Source organism: Chiroxiphia lanceolata, chromosome 5 (genome assembly GCF_009829145.1).
Source record: "Chiroxiphia lanceolata isolate bChiLan1 chromosome 5, bChiLan1.pri, whole genome shotgun sequence".
Classification (NCBI taxonomy): domain Eukaryota; kingdom Metazoa; phylum Chordata; class Aves; order Passeriformes; family Pipridae; genus Chiroxiphia; species Chiroxiphia lanceolata.
The window spans coordinates 51435541-51442332 of NC_045641.1; the positions used below are offsets into that span (position 1 = coordinate 51435541).

Here is a 6792-nt window from a genome sequence, read left to right on the forward strand (position 1 = left end):
GGGAAAGGGGCCATGAGGGGAAATGGAGCCATGCTGCTCATCACTTCACAAATTTGGAGCTGGTGAAAAAAGCAAGCCCAGGGCAGCTCATGCTCCAGAGCAGAGTCCCCTCATCTCCACACCCCTCCACATCTGTACATACTGAGGAGGATTTCCATGGGCTTGCTGGTACCTACACCACAGGCATTCCCCACAGCAGCAATTTCAAGCCTTGGGCTGGGAAGACATTGCCCTCCCTGAACAAGACTCTCCTCTCCACCATCCACAAGGGAAGAGACTGAAGATGAATGTCTCCTTGTCCTGCAGTAGTCACAGGGCTCCATCTTTAACCCCCAAGGCACTTTCAAAGAGCTTTGTCATCTACCCTGAGTGATACAGGTGGGCTCTCTTGGGAGAGATCTGGGGGTAGATCACACCAGAGGTGAGCATGGCACGAGGTGGTCCTACAGATGCATCCAGAGCATTTCCAAGGGTCCCTCACTGTCTTCTCTGTGATTTTGAGAGGAACAGGAAAGTTCACATGGTCCCTGTCACTACCTGAGCCAGCAGCACTGGTTGGTGGGTTAACAGGGAAAGTATGTGATTCACTGCAACTGTTTCAGAGGTTAGACCAGGGGAGAGGGAACAAACACAAAAGGGGGAGCCATATCAAAGCATAGAGACTGCAGGAATAGCCTGGGGAGATGCAGCCCTCTCTTCTGCAGGTTTGCAGGTGACTGTGGGCTGAGCTTACCAGGCAACAACCTACACTGGATTTATAGGCAGCCTCTAACCGAGTCTCACAGGCATCATCCTGCCTCCTGCCAGGCTGACCCAGCCCAGTCCTTCTTGCCAGCCCTGATGGCAAATCCTGCTCTCCTGCACAGCATAAGGGGGCCAAACACTGACCACCGCTGAGAATCATGTTGCTGTTGCCTCCAGGAATGACTGTGCAGCCCATCCCACTCTCCAGCTCATCTGCACAGTGCACAGATCCCTCAGAGCTCGGTCCACTGCATGCCCAGGTTAGCCACGGCTGCATGTTGGCTGAGCTCATCCCCAGGCATGCAGAAACGAAGAAGAGCAGCCAGACAGAAATCAGGCTTTGTTACGGTGCTCCCAGGTAGGGCATCAGGTCCAGCATCTGTTGCTGTTGTGGGTTTATATTTGCTGCTTCCAGGAGATGGTGCTCAGCTTTTCCCACACCCTTCAAAATAGAAAGAGAAAAATAAAATGAGAGAGTGCAAGCTCTGACGTGAACCTAACTTTAGATCCAAGGGCTGATGACTCACTCCACTGGGGGAGAAGTGGCTGAGCTGGCTGTAGGTTTCTGTTTATATACCTCACTGAGCTAAATATATAGACTGAGAAGTTCTTCTGTTCTGGCCCAACAACTTCAATCTGTATTTTATCCCTCTAAATCTTAATGTTCCCTTCCCTTCTAAATCTTCCTCTCTTTTTCCCCAGCATTGCCTTCATAATCCCCTTTATGTTTGCTTTGTTGTAGGAAATTGAAGAAACACATGTCCCCACCTTCCACTCTCCCCAGTGTTTACGGTTAGGCTGACAGGGGATTTCTGGAAAATGATTCAGTGTTGTGCCTCTTAAGCACAGCTCCTCTCACAGAGCTGCCGATGCATTTCAGACCTGGCCTGGTGCTCCCAGCAACCATTCCATGCTGGCAACCAGATCCCATGCCACCTCCTAATCCACTGATCCTGATAGTTACACTACTCTCAAGATGGACATTTTTTCCCTCCCAGAGGTCCCTTGTCCCATTGTTTCAGCATGGAGGTCCTCTCTGGAGCCCAGCCATGTGTCCCGGGGCTGGCAGAGAGCATCCCTGCCTTCTCCAGCCCATCGTGCCAGGGCATGACACCATTTTGCTGACATGCCTTAGGACCTACCTGTCACACTTGGGCATCAGGTGCTCAATGAGGAAGAGCTGACAGCCACTGCCAGCTGTTCTCATCTTTTGCTACCAGAAAAAGGATTTTATTATCAGCAGAAGGCATCCGGATGAGACCTGCACAATTCTTTTCACCTGTGATCTGCCAGAGCTAGGGATTCACAGAGGGGACCCACATGACTGGCACCCCACAGCACCCTCCCTCACACCTGTGCCTGTGTCTTGCACCTTGATGGCATCATGGTGCCATGGTTGCTTTCCCATTTGTCAATCATCATGTTTCAGACATGGGCTGCAACCTGTCCATCAGCTGCACAGGAGATCCAAGCGCCCACAGAGAGGAGTCCCACACATCCATTCCTCCTCTCTGCCTGGTCCTGCCTTCCTTTCACACCACCTGATAAACACAGCATCATCTTACACACTGGAAAAGAAGCCCCTCTAAAAGTTTAACATTGGAGACAGGGAATGCACACGTACATGAGGCTGCAGGACACGCACAAACCTGTCTGGGTTTCCCAAAATTACAAGTCCAGAGTGGTGTAGCAGAGCTGAAATAGATGGTTGAGCACACAAGGACCATTTCTGGTTACACTGAATGTCACCTTGGATCCATAATATCTGCAAGTTGTGAGATTCCCTTAGCTCCCCCTTCCTCATCCAAAACAGTGGAGAAGGAGATGGTAAAAAAAGAAGAGCTCAGCAAGAGGCAAGAGGGAAAATATAAATTAATCCCTACAGCGGAGGAGAGAAACAAAGAGAGTGCAAGGGAAAAAGGAATCTCTACTCCCAAAGGGCATCTCTGAGCTATGGTGGCAGACAGGTTTCTAGACGGAAGACAAAGACCATTTACAAGAAGGTGGTTTGCTATGAGAAACAACAATGGAAAAGAAAAGTATAATGAGAGAGTGTGCATTTGAGGGAGAGGTCTCCGAGCGATGGAATTTAATTTAACCCAACAGCTCAGTCTAGGAAAGGAAGATCACTGTTGCAGTTCGCTTAGCTGCTGCTGGGAAGAGGAACATTGTCTTCAAAGGTCCGGTATGAATCTTCTCTAGATGTAGGTCTGTGAGACCCAATGATGAAACCTGGATCCCCAAGGCATCCCTTGGGTTTGGACCCAGACTGAGGTACACCCATCTCTAGGAGACTGTCTCATACAGTACCTGTATGTCATCTTGCTCAAAACCTTCTCATCTTCACTCAAAATACTAGTGAGCTGGTTTTCCAGCTGGTGGGAAAGCAGCAAAGTTGAGCCATCTTGACCTGCTTCACCCCCCGGATCATCCAAAGGACAACACGCAGAGCCTGCATAGAGCAGCATGATCATCCTCTAAGCAAGAAGGACCAGCACTTCATTTGGAGAGCATAAGCAAGCTAACCTCAAGTGTGTAAGTGCTTGCAAAATGCCTGTTGCAGAAGGACAGGCTCTATCTAGGTTGAGGTCAACGGCCTCCAAGAGATCTGTTACCCTCTTGGCACAGTTGTCCTCCCTGGCTCTTTCAGGCAGCCCCTGCCTGCCCTCACGTGGAGGGAGGTCAGAGCAGGCAAGAGACATCCTCCAATCAGCAGCTACTCCAGGGAGCTGAGACAAAGGCAGCAAAGGGTTATTGAGCACCCCAGAGTAGGCTGGTGTCTCCTGTCAGGCATGTTCACCGCTCCTTAAAAAAAGAGAGAGCAAACCTGGACCTCAAATAACAGACATCACCCATCATCACCCTTCTCATCACCCATCCATCACTTTGGCCTTAACTCTTCGAGGCTCTGTGCCATGTTCTGAACAGCTGCTTTATCTCAGCTGGCTTTGGATCCAGGGGAGCCTCCAGGAAGACCAGACAAATGTCTGCAGTCAGCTGCATGGCATGGAGCAGCAATGGGTCGAAAAACAAGAGGACAACTGGGGCTAGTAAGAGAAAATGAGGGAGATTTAACAAAGAAAAAATAACAAGAAAGGCGGTCTTGTGGTGCCACCTCGTGATGGGTTTGCACAGTATAGCCTGGGCCAAGAAGTCCTGGGACCAGGGGCAGAAGTGGAAAAGTACTGATATTAAAGTCTATATGCAGTAAGATCGACAAAAAGGTGAGACACATTCATGTTTGCTATGGCTCAGGAAAAACATCACTTTGACTGAGACACTGCTTTTCCTGAGAGCATCACAAGCACAGAAAAGGCAGTAGATAATTTCCAGCTCAAATGGTAGAGGATGCCTAAAATGTGGATAGATTCAACCTTTTTCCATTATACTGTACCCTCTGGCAGGGAAGCTTGTGGACTAAAGGCACAAAACAATATGGGACTGAAAAGGAAAATTTGCTTTTTATTACAGGACTCACCACTGCAGTAGAGGGGTGGCTGCAATGATGCCTTTTCCTGAATCAAAAGCATAAACTGGCACAACATGAAAGGTTTGAGATTCACCTGTCCTCTAACATAACTGAAAATTTATTTCATCCAACAGTCCTTAGTCTAGGCTCCGGAGCAAGATGAAACAAGATCAAATCCCCATGATATAAGCTGAGAAGAACCTTTCCCATTGGGGTGATTATCTCCCCAATATCTCTTCCCAGCTCTATCTGAAGCATGGTGCATACTGATTTCCCCCTCATCAGGGGGAATATGCCCTTCCACGTACTTGACGCTATCAGTGAGGAATTTTCCAAGTCTAGAGACAGCTGAGGTACTTTCTGTTCTATTGTACAAAACAAGGCATCTCCTCCAGCATTTTTCAGCTGGAGAGATGTTATATAAGCACTTGATGAAAGGGAACATCTTATTAGTTCTCATTCTAGAGACAAGGAAACTGAGGTCCAGAGAAAGAAGGTGATCCATCCAAGATGACCCTGCAGAGTGGATGCAAATCGAGGTCTGCCCAGTCCCAGCTCAACATCCACACAGTGGGTCATCCTGTACCAGCACCCAGCTGGAAAATCTGCTGGATACCAAATATCATCGAATGGAAAACAAACCTGACACTTCAAGGTATGCACTGCCATGGGGAGAGTAAGGAAGGTGTTTCTCATCAAACCTCCCATCATAGAGCTGTATTTTTCACTGAGATGGGCAGTTTAATTTTTCCATGAAGGTGAAGTATAGGCAGAAATTAAGATCTTGGAACAGATCAACTGATCTAATGTGGCATACACTGTGCTTCTGACTCTTCCTAAGTCCCACAGTCCTCTTGAGTATATTTTCCAAATAAGAAAGAAAATAGAAGAGACAGAAAGATATAAATATTGGAGGCTAAATTTGAGCTAAAGCAGCGCCTGAGGGAGAATAAAAAAAAAAAGGAACACAAAAATAAAAAAAGAAGAATCAGAGAACAGTTTATCAGATGCAAGGTTAGGAAGGGACGGGGGTTATGGTTAATAATAAGCCAATTTGTTGTTTTGCTCCCAGGCTACAGCCCAGTCTCTCACTCCCCTCCCCCAGCTCCTTCATCACTCCCATCCTGCCTCCCGCCCTCCCTGTCGCTCACTCTTTCTGCTCCATCACTTCGAGTCAGGCTGGGAATTTGATGCAGGGTGCCTGCCTCTTCCCATGCCTTCACACCACTGACCCGGCCGTCAGCGTGGGTGCACCTGCTCCCCAGGCTCCCCTACCAGCCCTCTGCCAGAGGGTGGGAAGAGAGTGCTTGGAGCATACCAAAATTGCAGGGGAAGAGTTCTCCATTTGCTGAGGATGCAGCAAGAAGAATGATCTGTCTGAGCACTGAGGGCCACACAGTACAGCTGGAGCTGAAGGAGATCCATGGAGCCACCACACTTGGCCAAACCAATCTGTCCTGCTGACACAGCCACTCCAGTGCTGGTAACCAGCTAATATCTGCATGGCACTGCAGTGTGCCTTATGCATCCCCAAGGGCTGCTCAGGAGGCCTGGGCAAGAAGAGCAGGAGTTATCACGAGCTTGCAGCACAAGCAGGCTCCATGTCTCCTCATCCTACCCTCTCTGCTGTACAGGCTTTGAGGGAAAAAGTGTTCTCCTTCTCCTACTCTGTATGCAGCCCACGGGGACACATAGGGCAGGACCCAGCAATGTGCAGAGCAAGCAGGTGCTAGTGGGTTGGACAGGAAGGAAAGGACTCCAGCATTAGCAAATGGGAGATGAAGAGGAGGAAGAGTCCTATGTGGAACAGCTCCTCACAACAACACAGCAAGAAGAGACCCATAAAATCCTCTGTGTACATGAGGGTAAGAAAGATATGTGGCTTCTTGTCACCATCAGTACTCCGGAGCCACCAAATGGAGCTGCCTTGATGTCAACTGAGGGGCAGGGCTCAGGTGAAGGTCCCAAACTGGTCACGAGCATTTCAGAATGATTCCCTCTCATCTGCAATTCAGGCCAGTGCAACACCAACCTTACCAAAAAGGCTGCCACACAAAATTCCTGTGAGAAAGCTGCTTGTCTAAGGCATGTGGCTGTTAAGTGGGCTGGCTGCCAAGCTAACCTGGGCACTCCAAGCCCAACAACTCTCAGGAGCCAGGGCTGAGCTGGGATAGAGCCATCATTAGCCAGCAAGTTGCTCTGACATAGCAGTCACATGTTCTGTCTCCGAGTAACTCCCAGACTCCGTGCTGGATCAGCCCCTGGTGACCGTCCATATCCCCCTTCCCTGGCCACACAGGAGTGTGAAAAGTAGCCAGGCAGACAGCCCAGCTGCTGGGAAAGGCACTAGGGCCAAGAAATGCCTAGAAATGCCCTCCAGCACTCACACATCTGCCTACATGCATGCACAAACACTCACAGCCAAAACAAGGTCAGCCTGTGCCCACACATCTGCATCTTCACATGCACGTACATCACCTCTGGGAGGATGTCTCTCAGGCAAACACACCCAGAGACAGGCAGGACTGCCTATCTAAGTAAGGAGAAGGATCAGGCAGGGATTAGATTGCTTGCACTTT

General features: G+C 49.3%; 1 long non-coding RNA gene across 1 annotated transcript; it reads right to left on the bottom strand.

The window, feature by feature from the left end:
• Positions 1-382: 382 nt before the first annotated feature.
• On the bottom strand, positions 383-6375 carry LOC116787293. Its single transcript, XR_004357239.1, has 3 exons — positions 6246-6375; positions 1887-1957; positions 383-1186 (listed from the first exon to the last, which is right to left on the bottom strand). It is a non-coding gene; the product is annotated as an uncharacterized LOC116787293 (long non-coding RNA).
• Between the last annotated feature and the right edge of the window lie 417 nt (positions 6376-6792).